Source organism: Oncorhynchus keta, chromosome 8 (genome assembly GCF_023373465.1).
Source record: "Oncorhynchus keta strain PuntledgeMale-10-30-2019 chromosome 8, Oket_V2, whole genome shotgun sequence".
NCBI classification, from domain to species: domain Eukaryota; kingdom Metazoa; phylum Chordata; class Actinopteri; order Salmoniformes; family Salmonidae; genus Oncorhynchus; species Oncorhynchus keta.
Genome location: NC_068428.1, coordinates 46,781,014 through 46,795,865, shown reverse-complemented (window position 1 = coordinate 46,795,865; position 14,852 = coordinate 46,781,014). Strand labels below are relative to the sequence as shown.

Sequence of the window (14,852 nt, the reverse complement as noted above, 5' to 3'; positions counted from 1 at the left end):
GAGCCAGTTAACTCTAATGATCTTATCCTCTGCAGGAGAGGTAACTCTGGGTTTTCCTTTCCTGTGGCAGTCCTCATGAGAGACAGGTAACTCTGGGTTTTCCTTTCCTGTGGCGGTCCTCATGAGAGACAGGTAACTCTGGGTCTTCCCTTCCTGTGGCAGTCCTCATGAGAGCCAGTTTCATCATAGCACTTGATGGTTTTTGCGACTGCACTTGAATAAACTTTCTAAGTATATTCTGTATACCACTCCTACCTTGTCACAAAACAACTGATTGGCTCAAACACATTAAGAAGGAAAGAAATTCCACAAATTAACTTAAATGGATTCCAGGTGACTACCTCGTGAAGCTGGTTGAGAGAATGCCAAGTCTGCAGAGCTGTCATCAAGGCAAAGGGTGGCTACTTTGAAGAATCTCACATTTTATTTAAATATATTTTGATTTAACACTTCTTATTTTTTTGGTTACTACATGATTCCATATGTGCTATTTCATAGTTTTCATGTCCACCATTATTCTACAATGTAGCAAATAGTTTTTAATAAATAAACCCTTGAATGAGTAGGTGTGTCAACTTTTGACTGGTACTGTATGTAACACAACAATTTAAAAATATTTTTACTGAGTTACAGTTTGTATAAGGAAATCAGTCAATTGAAATAAATTCATTCGGCCCTAATCTATGGATTTCACATGACTGGGCAGGGGCTCAGCCACGGGTGGGCCTGGGAGGGCCTAAGCGCAGACACTGGGGAGCCAGTCGGGATGAGTTTTCCCCCACAAAAGGGCGCAGACAAAAAAAAATACTCCCCAGTGTTTAACATTACCCTCCGTGATTGATTACATCAAAGAGGCAGTGATTGGACGTGTGTGTGTGTGTGTGTGTGTGTGTGTGTGTGTGTGTGTGTGTGTGTAACCAACCAATGGGATCTCGATGATCGTCGTTAGGCTGTTGGCTGCACCTCCGTGTCTGTAATTACCTTACAAACGCTTTTCTCTTTCTCTCTTTTACCCCGGGGCTAATCTGTATGTGTCAGAGAGTTGGCTCAGTTTGGTGGGTGCCACCGAGAGAGCTGGTGGTGGTGGGGGGGTCACAGGCTCTTGTTCTCCGAGGTGCTCGGAGGGCCCTGTCAATGGACACACTTGGAGAGGCTGTCCTTTTGTTTAAGCAATTAGTTGCAATCTGAGAGCAAATTAGAGCTCCTGGCCTTCACAACAAACACAACACTGCCCAAACACACACACACACACACACACTCAGACTGCTAAACAATGCAGTCCACACCACAAGCATCGCCTGCTTTCCTAACCCAAACAGAAACTAGAGTGCATTGGGCATTTTCGTCTCAATTACATAACAAATTCCTAACACAGCCAATGGGACAAACAGCCCCGATCCAGTAAAGCTGTTCTACAGTAACAGAACATGGACCTGGTGCTCAGACCAACAGGCTCCTAAACAGCTTCTGTCCCTCCTGGCTGTAAGTTAAATGGCTAAGAAGTGGCGCGCTCCTTCTCCCACAGACTATACACACTGTCTACCTGACTATCCCTATCCACAAGTCTCTACCCAGTCAGACACACACCTTCACTGTCACTCACATAAACCCTCACTCACATAAACCCTCACTCACCTAAACCCTCACTCACATAAACATTCACACTCACCTAAACCCTCACTCACATAAACCCTCACTCACATAAACCCTCACTCACATAAACCCTCACTCACATAAACCCTCACTCACACTCACATAAACCCTCACTCACCTAAACCCTCACTCACATAAACATTCACACTCACCTAAACCCTCACTCACATAAACCCTCACTCACACTCACATAAACCCTCACTCACACTCACCTAAACCCTCACTCACACTCACATAAACCCTCACTCACACTCACATAAACCCTCACTCACACTCACATAAACATTCACACTCACCTAAACCCTCACTCACATAAACCCTCACTCACATAAACCCTCACTCACATAAACCCTCACTCACATAAACCCTCACTCACACTCACATAAACCCTCACTCCTACACTGCTCTCTATTGATTACCGTAAATATTACCGTATTTATCCTGCTACCGAGGTATTTTAGGTAGATATGTAAATGAAGGCAGGGTAAAGTGACCAGGCATCAGGATAGATAATAATAAGGTATTAGAGGTAGATATGTACATGAAGGCAGGGTAAAGTGACTAGACATCAGGATAGATAATAATAAGGTATTAGAGGTAGATATGTACATGAAGGCAGGGTAAAGTGACCAGACATCAGGATAGATAATAATAAGGTATTTGAGGTAGATATGTACATGAAGGCAGGGTAAAGTGACTAGTCATCAGGATAGATAATAATAAGGTATTTGAGGTAGATATGTACATGAAGGCAGGGTAAAGTGACATCAGGATAGATAATAATAAGGTATTTGAGGTAGATATGAACATGAAGGCAGGGTAAAGTGACTAGACATCAGGATAGATAATAATAAGGTATTTGAGGTAGATATGTACATGAAGGTAAAGTGACTAGGCATCAGGATAGATAATAATAAGGTATTTGAGGTAGATGTGTACATGAAGGCAGGGTAAAGTGACTAGGCATCAGGATAGATAATAATAAGGTATTTGAGGTAGATATGTACATGAAGGCAGGGTAAAGTGACATCAGGATAGATAATAATAAGGTATTTGAGGTAGATATGAACATGAAGGCAGGGTACAAAGTAAAAAAGAAAGAAACCAAGAAAAACCCTTGAATGAGTAGGTGTGTCCAAACAATTGACCAGTCGACTAATTGGGGTCAGCCCTAGTACCGGTCCTTGTAAGCAGTAGTGCTAGCTTTTAGCCCAGCGCGGATATTGCCTGTGATCCATGGTTTTTGGTTGGGATACGTTCTTATAGTCACTGTGGGGACGACATCGTCTATTGATGAAGTTCGTTATCGGATGAAACCCAGGAAATATCCCAGTCGGTACAGACTTGTGGCCTCGCGTCTGCTTTGTCCGACTGCTTCCGTATTGAGCGCATCACTGCTACTTCCTGTATGAGCTTTTGTTTGTAAAAGTCCTGGTCAGATTTGCTGAAGCGAGGAAAGAGGGAGGGGCTTGTATGTGTTTCTGTGGGTCGAATAAAAGCGGTCTAAAGTTTTAGCTCCCCCTAGTGGCCAGGAGATGTGTTGGTAGCAGTGAGGTAGGACGGTTTTTAGTATATTACTTTTAAATACTTTGAAGTACTTTGAAGTATTTCTATATTTCCTGCTACCGGTCACGATCAGCCCTGTTTCCGTGTGCAGTTGAAGTCGGAAGTTTACATGCACCTTAGCGAAATACATTTAAACTCAGTTTATCAGAATTCCTGACATTTAATCCTTGTAAAAATTCCCTGTCTTACGTCAGTTAGGATCACCACTTTATTTTAAGACTAATAGTAGAGAGAATGATTCATTTCAGCTTTTTCTTTCATCACATTCCCAGTGGGTCAGAAGTTTACATACACTCAATTACTATTTGGTAAAATTGCCTTTAAATTGTTTAACTTGGGTCAAACGTTTCAGGAAGCCTTCCACAAATTTCCCACAATAAGTTGGGTGAATTGTGGACCATTCTTCCTGACAGAGCTGGTGTAACTGAGTCAGGTTTGTAGGCCTCGTTGCTCGCACAGCCATTTTGCCACAACTTTGGAAGCATGCTTGTGGTCATTGTCCATTTGTAAGACCCATTTGCGACCAAGCTTTAACTTCCTGACTGATGTCTTGAGATGCTGCTTCAACATATCCACATCATTTTCCTACCTCATGATGCCATCTAGTTTGTGAAGTGCACCACTCCCTCCTGCAGCAAAGCACCCAACACAACATGATGTTCCCACCCCCGTGCTTCACGTTTGGGATGGTGTTCTTCGGCTTGCAAGCATCTCCAAAAAGTACAATCTTTGTCCCCATGTGCAGTTGCAAACCGTAGTCTGTTTTTTTATGGCGGTTTTGGAGCAGTGGCTTCTTCCTTGCTGAGCGGCCTTTTCATGTTATGTCGATATAGGACTCGTTTTACTGTGAATATAGATACTTTTGTACCTGTTTCCTCCAGCATCTTCACAAGGTCCTTTGCGGTTGTTCTGGGATTGATATGCACTTTTCGCACCAAAGTACGTTCATCTTTTGGAGAACGAGAACGCGTCTCCTTCCTGAGCGGTATGACGGCTGCGTGGTCCCATGGTGTTTATACTTGCGTACTATTGTTTGTACAGATGAACGTGGTACCTTCAGGCATTTGGAAATTGCTCCCAAGGATTAACCAGACTTGAGGTCTACAATTATTGTTCTGAGGTCTTGCAAAGAGGCGCTGAGTTCGAAGGTAGGCCTTGAAATACATCCACAGATACAACTCCAATTGATTCAAATGATGTCAATTAGCCTATCAGAAGCTTCTAAAGCCGTGACATAATTTTCTGGAATTTTCCAATCTGTTTAAAGGCACAGTCAACTTAGTGTATGTAAACTTCAACTGTATATTCCATGTATATCAGCTTATCACAGCTACACACACACACAAATTCAACGCTGGAGTGGAAGGACCGACCGCTGGACCGGACGGACTGAACCCTGGACCGGACGGACTGAACCCTGGACCGGACGGACTGAACCCTGGACCGGACGGACTGAACCCTGGACCGGACGGACTGAACCCTGGACCGGACGGACAGAACCCTGGACCGTACGGACTGAACCCTGGACCGGACGGACTGAACCCTGGACTGAACCCTACCGAACGGACTGAACCCTACCGGACGGACTGAACCCTGGACCGGACGGACTGAACCCTGGACCGGACGGACTGAACCCTGGACCGGACGGACTGAACCCTGGACCGGTTTACGGACTGAACCTGGACCGGGACATTTTAAACCAGTTTGAACCCTGGACCGGACGGACTGAACCTGGACTGAACCCTGGACCGGACGGACTGAACCCTGGACCGGACGGACTGAACCCTGGACCGGACGGACTGAACCCTGGACCAGACGGACTGAACCCTGGACCGGACTGACAGCACCCTGGACCGGACTGACAGCACCCTGGACCGGACTGACAGCACCTGGACCGGACTGACAGCACCCTGGACCGGACGGACCGAACCCTGGACCGGACGGACCGAACCCTGACTGAACCCTGGACCGGACGGACTGAACACTGGACCGGACGGACAGAACCCTGGACCGGACGGACTGAACCCTGGACTGAACCCTGGACTGGACGGACTGAACCCTGGACCGGACGGACTGAACCCTGGACCGGACAAACAGAACCCTGGACAGAACCCTGGACCGGACGGACCGAACCCTGGACCGGACGGACCGAACCCTGGACCGGACGGACCCGAACCCTGGACCGGACGGACCGAACCCTGGACCGACGGACCAACCCTGGACCGGACGGACCGGGCCCTGGACCGGCCGGACAGAACCCTGGACCGGACGGACTGAACCCCTGGACCGGATGGACTGAACCCTGGACTGAACCCTGGACCGGACGGACTGAACCCTGGACTGAACCCTGGACCGGACGGACTGAACCCTGGACCGAAACCCTGGACCGGACGGACTGAACCCTGGATCGGACGGACTGAACCCTGGACTGAACCCTGGACCGGACGGACTGAACCCTGGACCGGACGGACTGAACCCTGGACCGGACGGACTGAACCCTGGACCGGACGGACTGAACCCTGGACCGGACGGACTGAACTCTGGACCGGACGGACTGATCCCTGGACTGAACCCTGGACTGAACCCTGGACCGGACGGACAGAACCCTGGACCGGACGGACTGAACCCTGGACTGAACCCTGGACCGGACGGACAGAACCCTGGACCGAACGGACTGAACCCTGGACCGAACCCTGGACCGGACGGACTAAATTTACACACACTAGACCTCACACAAGACCAGGAATATTCTAATATCATATTAGTTAGGTTGGCCATACCACTAGAAATGTTTCGAAGTCTTTCCAATGTTAGTGATTTAAAATAAACACTGTAGTGGTAGACTCTGGGTAGTTCTACTGTAGTGGAAGACTCTGGGTAGTTCTACTGTAGTGGTGGACTCTGGGTAGTTCTACTGTAGTGGTAGACTGGGTAGTTCTACTGTAGTGGTAGACTGGGTAGTTTTACTGTAGTGGTAGACTGGGTAGTTCTACTATAGTGGTAGACTCTGGGTAGTTCTACTGTAGTGGAAGACTCTGGGTAGTTCTACTGTAGTGGAGGACTCTGGGTAGTTCTACTGTAGTGGTGGACTCTGGGTAGTTCTACTGTAGTGGTAGACTGGGTAGTTCTACTGTAGTGGTAGACTGGGTAGTTATACTGTAGTGGTAGACTGGGTAGTTATACTGTAGTGGTAGACTGGGTAGTTCTACTGTAGTGGTAGACTCTGGGTAGTTCTACTGTAGTGGTAGACTCTGGGTAGTTCTACTGTAGTGGTAGACTCTGGGTAGTTCTACTGTAGTGGAAGACTCTGGGTAGTTCTACTGTAGTGGTGGACTCTGGGTAGTTCTACTGTAGTGGTAGACTGGGTAGTTCTACTGTAGTGGTAGACTGGGTAGTTCTACTGTAGTGGTAGACTCTGGGTAGTTCTACTGTAGTGGTAGACTCTGGGTAGTTCTACTGTAGTGGTAGACTCTGGGTAGTTCTACTGTAGTGGTAGACTCTGGGTAGTTCTACTGTAGTGGTAGACTCTGGGTAGTTCTACTGTAGTGGTGGACTCTAGTAGTCCCTGAACCCCCAACCTGCTCTGCCTCACACACCCCTACACCACCCGGTCCTTATCCTCCTTTTTTCTGAAGACAACGTCACCAGGGACCCCTCCCCTCCACGCTGACCAGTGATCCTTCATGTGGACGGGCAGAATAACCAGCCAACAGGTGACCAGTGACAGGGCTGGAGCCTCTTTGTGGCGGAGCAGGGAGTGGGAGAGGGCAGGGAGAGGGCAGGGAGTGGGAGTGGGAGAGGGCAGGGAGTGGGAGAGGGCAGGGAGTGGGAGTGGGAGAGGGCAGGGAGGTCGACTCGACCCCAAGAGAAGTGCTCCGTACCGGCCGCATGGCTGGAACCTAGTTGACCCTAGAACCAGACCAATGCACGCAGCCAGCCTATTAACTAACTAACTAACTAACTAACTGCTAGACCTATTCATTACCATCGACCATGGGCATTCTATATTCTGTTACATGATGATGAAACGTAGTAGTTTACCTAAAAAATCCGAAATGTCCGGATGGGTTCGCCATTTCAAAGTCCAATAATGTTGGTTTTTATTTAGTTATTTTTTTTGGGGGGGGGTGCCATCAACCTTTCTGTTAATTCTAACCTGTTCTGTATACAAGCTATATATATATATATATATATTTTGATGACAATTCCTATAATGCTGGAGGAGTTTGCTGATTGAGGAAAACAAGGCCAGAATGAATATTGGAATGGAGGCGCCAAGACTCTATAACCCTCATTTGTTTTTTAAATGAATTCAGACAGAGCAGTGGGGTTTATTTGTGCTATTCATGACCCTGTGGGGGTGTACTGTTTCCCCCCGTGCTGAAACAACCAACGGGTCTGTAAGACAGCCCTGGGGCGGCAGGGTAGCCTAGTCGTTAGAGCGTTGGACTAGTTACCAGCAGGTAGCCTAGTGGTTAGAGTGTTGGACTAGTAACCAGCAGGTAGCCTAGTGGTTAGTGTTGGACTAGTAACCGGAAGGTTGCAAGTTCAAACCCCTGAGCTGACAAAGTACAAATCTGTCGTTCTGCCCCTGAACAGGCAGTTAACCCACTGTTCCCAGGCCGTCATTGAAAATAAGAATGTGTTCTTAACTGACTTGCCTCGTTAAATAAAGGTATAAAAATAAATTTAAAAAAGACACCTGCAGGTAGATCAAAAGGCAGTTTAAATACATCCCAGACATGTTTTTATTAGTTTAACTAGGCAAGTCAGTGAAGAACAAATTCTTATTTTCAATGACAGCCTAGGAACAGTGGCCCCTTGTTCAGGGGCAGAACGACAGATTTTTACCTTGTCAGCTCGGGGATTTGATCTAGCAACCCTTTCGGTTACTGGCCCAACGCTCTAACCACTAGGCTACCTGCCGCCCCTAATCTGCATGAAGTACACGGGGCTGGTTTCCCGCACATAGATGAAATTCTGGAGATTTTCCATTCAGCAGGCTTTTTATTCCAAGACTAGGCTCAGCAAAAAAAAAAGGAGAGCGCTCTCTCTTCAAAGAGAGAAATCACACAAGATTTTAAAAAGTGAGACATTTTCAACACAAAATTGTCGAGTAGAGAAGCCCCCTTTTTCCACAATCAAAAAAAAAAGATCTATAAAATGAGCGAAAGAGAGAAATGAAAACTGGTTTGGTTTGATTCGGCGGCGATACCTCTCCCTTCACAGCCAGCCTTGGGCTTTAGAAAAATGACTAACTTTTGTTGATGTATGAATCGTCAGGGAGACTATTTATCAGCAGGCCCTCTGTGGGCACCCGCTCCGGTCCCACCAGTAACAGGGCGCATCGCTCCCCTTTTGACTGATTAATTAGCCAATCACAGGACATTTTTCACCGGTCGCCGGGCGACGACAGCGGCAGGAAGGTTTACTCCAGCTAATGCCGTGTGGCTCTGTAGCCACTGGAGTCGTTGCAGCCTCGTCGGCTATTTCACGCTTACGTAGTGACCGGGACTGGACTGGCTGGGGGCCAGGTGGGGTGGGGGACAGGCGGAGTGGGGGCCAGGTGGGGTGGGGGACAGGCGGAGTGGCTGGAGAGGAAGGAGAAATAAATCAACCAGGCTGGGGAGGTGGACAGAGAAGAGAGAGGCTGGGGGTGGTGGTCTTGGTGGTGTGGGGTAGAGGAGGGGACTGGGGGAGGAGGAGGAGAGGGGAGGTGGCCAGAGAAGAGAGAGGCTGGGGGTGGTGGTCTTTGTGGTGTGGGGTAGAGGAGGGGACTGGGGGAGGAGGAGGAGAGGGGGGGTGGCCAGAGAAGAGAGAGGATGGGGGTGGTGGTCTTGGTGGTGTGGGGTAGAGGAGGGGACTGGGGGAGGAGGAGGAGAGGGGAGGTGGACAGAGAAGAGAGAGGATGGGGGTGGTGGTCTTGGTGGTGGGGGGTAGAGGGGCTGGGGAGGAGGAGGCGGGGTAGTGGTCTTGGTGGTGGGGAGTAGAGGATGGGGGTAGTGGTCTTGGTGGTGGGGAGTAGAGGAGGGGGAGAACTGGAAGCTCCATTACAGCAGCCAACGCACCTTCATTTAGAAGTGACCAGAAGTCCTCTATGATACCAGAAGCAAGAGCATGTGATTTATCTTGTGGTGAGGGAAGATGGAGGAAGCAGGTGAGGGGGCAGGGGGGGAAAAGGGCAGGAGGAGGAGATGGGAAGGCAGGAGGAGGAGGAGTTGGGAAGGCAGGAGGAGGCAGGAGGAGGGGGCGGGAAGGCAGGAGGAGGTGGGGGGGGGCAGGGGGAGGAGATGGGAAGGCAGGAGGAGGAGATGGGAAGGCAGGAGGAGGAGGATTGGGAGGCAGGAGGAGGAGATGGGGAGGCAGGAGGAGGAGATGGGAAGGCAGGAGGAGGAGATGGGGAGGCAGGAGGAGGAGATGGGTAGGCGGGAAGGCAGGAGGAGGAGATGGGGAGGCGGGAAGGCAGGAGGAGGCGAGGGGGGAGAAGGGAGGAGGAGGGGGGGGCAGGGGAGAAGGCAGGAGGAGGTGGGAGCGGGAGGCTGGGGGAAAAGGCAGGAGGAGGAGGCTGGGGGAGAAGGCAGGAGGAGACAGGGAAGGAGGATGGAGGAGTTGGGGGGAAAAAGTAATGTCTGAAAGTAATGATGGACTGTCATTCCTTTGTTTATTTGATCTGTTCTTGCCATAATATGGACTTGGTCTTTTACCAAACAGGGCTATCTTCTGTATACCAGCCTTACCTTGTCACAACACAACTGATTGGCTCAAACACATTAATAGGAAGAGAAAAAAATCCCCCATTTTTTTTTACTTTTAATGAACAAGGCATACATTAAATGAAATGCATTCCAGGTCACTACCTCGTGAAGCTGGTTGAGAGAATGCCGAGAGTGTGCAAAGCTATCACCAAGGCAAAGGGTGGAAGAATCTCAAATATAAAATATATTTACATCTTGTTTAACTTTTTTTTGGTTACTACGTGATTCCATATGTGTTATTTCATAGTGTTGATGTCTTCACTGTTATTATACAATGTAGAAAATAGTACAAATAAAGAAATCCCTGGAATGAGTAGATGTGTCCAAACTTTTGACTGGTACTGTACATTTAAATATTGATTTGAATATTATTCCAATGTTGACTTCTGATATAATTCTGATCGGAGTAATTGTTTGATAGGGCATTTTTTATTTATTTTTTACTTGTCCCCAACAAGAGGACAAGCGCAATGTACAACCAGAAATAAAAGTAGTGGAAATATTGGAGACTAATCTGCAACGTAACAACACCTGATTTTAGTTTAGTTTCCCTAAATAACTATTCACTCTCTGAGAAACTTTGATCACCAGCAGTGTACAGGGATGTAGTTTAGTTATTGAAAAGGTATGTAAAGCCTTGTCCGAGCCAGAGACAGTTTGATATACACAGGGCCTTCGGAAAGCCTTGTCCGAGCCAGAGACAGTTTGATATCCACAGGACCTTCAGGAAGTATTCAGACCCATAGATTTTTTTTTTAAACCCACATTTTTGTTAGGTTGCAGACCTATTCTAGAATGGATTTAAATGTTTTTTCCCCTCATCAATCTACACACAATACCCCATAAGGACATCACAATACCCCATAATGACATCACAATACCCCATAATGACATCACAATACCCCATAATGTCGAAGGGGGAAAAAAAATGGAGATATCACTTTTACATCAGTATTCAGTCCCTTTACTCAGTACTTTGTTGAAGCACCTTTGGCAGAAATGACAGCCTTGAGTCTTCTTGGGAATGACGCTACTAGCTTGGCACACCTGTGTTTGGGGAGTTTCTACCATTCTTCTCTCTGATCCTCTCAAGCTCTGTCAGGTTGGATGAGGAGCATCGCTCCACAGCTATTTTCAGGTCTCCAGAGATGTTAGATCAGGTTCAAGTCAGGGCTCTGGCTGGGCCACTCAAGGACATTCAGAGACTTGTCCTGAAGCCACTCCTTCCTTGTCTTGGTTGTTGTCCTGTTGGAAGGTGAACCTTCGTCCCAGTCTGAGTTCCAGAGCGCTCTGGAGCAGGTTTTCATCAAGGATCTCTCTGTACTTTGCTCCGTTCATCTTTGCCTCGATCCTGACTAGTCTCCCAGTCCCTGCCGCTGAAAAACATCCCCACGGCATGATGCTGCCACCACCATGCTTCACTGTAGGGATGGTGCCAGTTTTCCTCTAGACGTGACGGTTGGCAATCAGGTCAGAGTTCATTATTGTTTTCATCAGACCAGAGAATCTTGTTTCCCATGGTCTTGAGAGTATTTTAGATGCCTTTTGGCAAACTACAAGCAGGCTGTCATTTGCATTTTGCCAAGGAGTGGCTTCCCTCTGGCCACTCCACCATAAAGGCCTGATTGGTGGAGTGCTGCAGAGATGGTTGTCCTTCTGGAAGGTTCTCCCATCTCCACAGAGGAATTCTGGAGCTCTGTCAGAGTGACCATCGGGTTATTGGTCACCTCCCTGACTAAGACCCTTCTACCCCGATTGGTCAGTTTGTCTGTGCGGCCAGTTCTAGGAAGAGTCTTGGTGGTTCCAAAATTCTTCCATTTAAGAATGATGGAGGCCACTGTGTTCTTGGGGTCCTTCAATGCTGCAGAAATGTTTTGGTACCCTTCCCTAGATCTGGGCTTCCTGTCTCAGAGCTCTACGGACAATTCCTTCGACCTCGTGGCTTGGTTTTTGCTCTGACACACACTGTCAACTGTGGGACCTTATATAGACAGGTGTGTGCCTTTCCAAATCATGTCCAATCAATGGAATTTACCACAGGTGGACTCCAATCAAGTTGTAGAAGCATCTCAATGATGATCAATGGAAACAGGATGCACCTGAACTCAATTTCGAGTCTCAGAATACTTAAGGTATTTATTTCATTTTGACTAAATTTGACTAAACAACAACACATTATTATGGGATATTGTGTGTTGATTACTGAGCATTTGTGTTTTAAAAAATCTATTTTAGAATAAGGCTGTAACATATTGTGGAAAAAGTCAAGGTGTCTGAATACTGTCCCGAAGGTATTTGTAAGTACACACCCTGGACCAAACACTAGTCTACCGCAGGACAAGAGAAAAGGTGGCTAATGCATTCTGTTGAACCGCCATCCATTCCTGGCTTGATTGATTCATACACTGAATTGGCTTGGCGTCTACGGTAATGTCCTGGCTTCAGCAGCCACGTCTCACTGTTGGCTCTGTTCAGAGTCTAGAGATGGAATGTTTTGAAGGAGAGGCCTTCAGATCCCCCCCGTCCCTTTACCCCCCTCTCGCTCACTCTCTCTCTGTCTCTCTCTCTCTTCTCCCCCTCTCTCTCTCTCTTCTCCCTCTCTCTCTCTTCTCCCCCTCTCTCTCTCTTCTCCCCCTCTCTCTCTCTTCTCCCCCTCTCTCTCTCTTCTCCCCCACTCTCTCTTCTCCCCTCTCTTCTTCTCCCCTCTCTCTCTCTTCCCCTCTCTCTCTCTTCTCCCCTCTCTCTCTCTTCTCTCTCTCTCTTCTCTCTCTCTCTCTTCTACCCTCTCTCTCTCTTCTCCCCTCTCTCTCTCTTCTACCCCTCTCTCTCTCTTCTCCCCTCTCTCTCTCTCTTCTCCCCCACTCTCTCTCTTCTCCCCCTTTCTCTCTTCTCCCACTGTCCATTTACCCCTCTCTCTCTCTCTTCTCCCCCAGTCTCTCTTCTCCCCCTTTCTCTCTTCTCCCCCACTCTCTCTCTTCTCCCTCTTTCTCTCTTCTCCCACTGTCCATTTACCCCTCTCCTACTCTCTCACTCTTCTCCCCCTCTCTCACTCTCTCTTCTCCCCCTCTCTCACTCTCTCTTCTCCCCCTCTCTCTCTCTCTCTTCTTCCCCTCTCTCACTCTCTCTTCTCCCCTCTCTCTCTCTCTCTTCTTCTTCCCCTCTCTCTCTCTTCTCTCTCTCTCTCTTCCCTCTCTCTCTTCTTCCCCTCTCTCTCTCTCTCTTCTTCCCCTCTCTCACTCTCTCTTCTTCCCCTCTCTCACTCTCTCTTCTTCCCCTCTCTCTCTATTCTCTCTCTCTCTTCTTCCCCTCTCTCTCTCTTCTCACCCTCTCCTACTCTCTCTTCTCCCCCTCTCCTACTCTCTCACTTCTCACCCTCTCCTACTCTCTCACTCTTCTCACCCTCTCCTACTCTCTCCCTCTTCTCACCCTCTCCTACTCTCTCACTCTTCTCCCACTCCTTCTCTCTCACTCTCTTCTTCCCCTTTCTCTCTTCTCCCCCACTCTCTCTTCTCCCACTCTCTCTCTTCTTCCCCTCTCTCTCTTCTCCCCTCTCTCTCTTCTTCCCCTCTCTCTTCTCCCCCTCTCCTCACTCTTCTCACACTCTTCTCACACTCTCCTACTCTCTCACTCTTCTCACACTCTCCTACTCTCTCACTCTTCTCACCCTCTCCTACTCTCTCTCTCTTCTTTCCCTCTCTCACTTTCTCTTCTTCCCCTCTCTCTCTCTTCTCCCCTCTCTCTCTCTTCTCCCCTCTCTCTCTCTTCTTCCCCTCTCTCACTCTTCTCCCCCCTCTCTCTTTCCTCCCCCTCTTTTCTCCCCCTCTCTCCTCCCCTCTCTCTTTTCTCCCCCTCTCTCCTCCCCCTGTTCCTTTACCCCTCTCCTACTCTCTCTCTCTTCTTCCCCTCTCTCACTTTCTCTTCTCCTCCCCTCTCTCCTCCCCCTGTTCCTTTACCCCTCTCCTACTCTCTCTCTTCTCCCCCTCTCTCTCTCTCTCTCTCTTCTCCCCCCTCTCTCTTTCTCTGGGAACCTCCCAGTGTTCCCTGGCCTCGCCAGGGGAGAGCAGACGGAGAGGGCAGGAAGAGGGCTGATAGCCTGCCAGACTGCTCCTCTGCAGAAGGAGCCTTATCTCAGGACTGCACACATCACATCCTCTTCCTGTGGCTCTGTGGAGGAGCTGGTCGTTGGCTATAGGCGTTGTCTTCAAAACCCTCCTCCTCAGACCCTCTCGCATGTTCTCCTGTATCCAGCATTTAATCATGAACACACAACGTGAAAAATAGTTGACAATTGGTGTCTTGGTGTTGCAGGCTGGTGGTGCAGGCTGGTGTCTGTTGGTGCTGCAGGCTGGTGTGTTGGTGTTGCAGGCTGGTGTCTGTTGCAGGCTGGTGTGTTGCAGGCTGGTGTCTTGGTGTTGCAGGCTGGTGTCTTGGTGTTGCAGGCTGGTGTCTTGGTGTTGCAGGCTGGTGTTGCAGGCTGGTGTCTTGGTGTTGCAGGCTGGTGTCTGTTGGTGTTGCAGGCTGGTGTCTGTTGGTGTTGCAGGCTGGTGTCTTGGTGTTGCAGGCTGGTGTTGCAGGCTGGTGTCTGTTGGTGTTGCAGGCTGGTGTCTTGGTGTTGCAGGCTGGTGTCTGTTGGTGTTGCAGGCTGGTGTCTGTTGGTGTTGCAGGCTGGTGTTGCAGGCTGGTGTCTGTTGGTGTTGCAGGCTGGTGTTGCAGGCTGGTGTCTGTTGGTGTTGCAGGCTGGTGTTGCAGGCTGGTGTCTGTTGGTGTTGCAGGCTGGTGTCTGTTGGTGTTGCAGGCTGGTGTCTGTTGGTGTTGCAGGCTGGTGTCTGTTGGTGTTGCAGGCTGGTGTCTTGGTGTTGCAGGCTGGTGTCTGTTGGT

At 48.8% G+C, this 14,852-nt stretch overlaps 1 protein-coding gene across 1 annotated transcript in view; it reads left to right on the top strand.

Annotated features, from left to right (window-relative positions):
* pinx1 (PIN2 (TERF1) interacting telomerase inhibitor 1) overlaps nucleotides 1-14,852 on the top strand; it is a 100,600-nt gene that overhangs the window by 42,506 nt on the left and 43,242 nt on the right. The gene's annotated exons all lie outside the window — the stretch shown is intronic.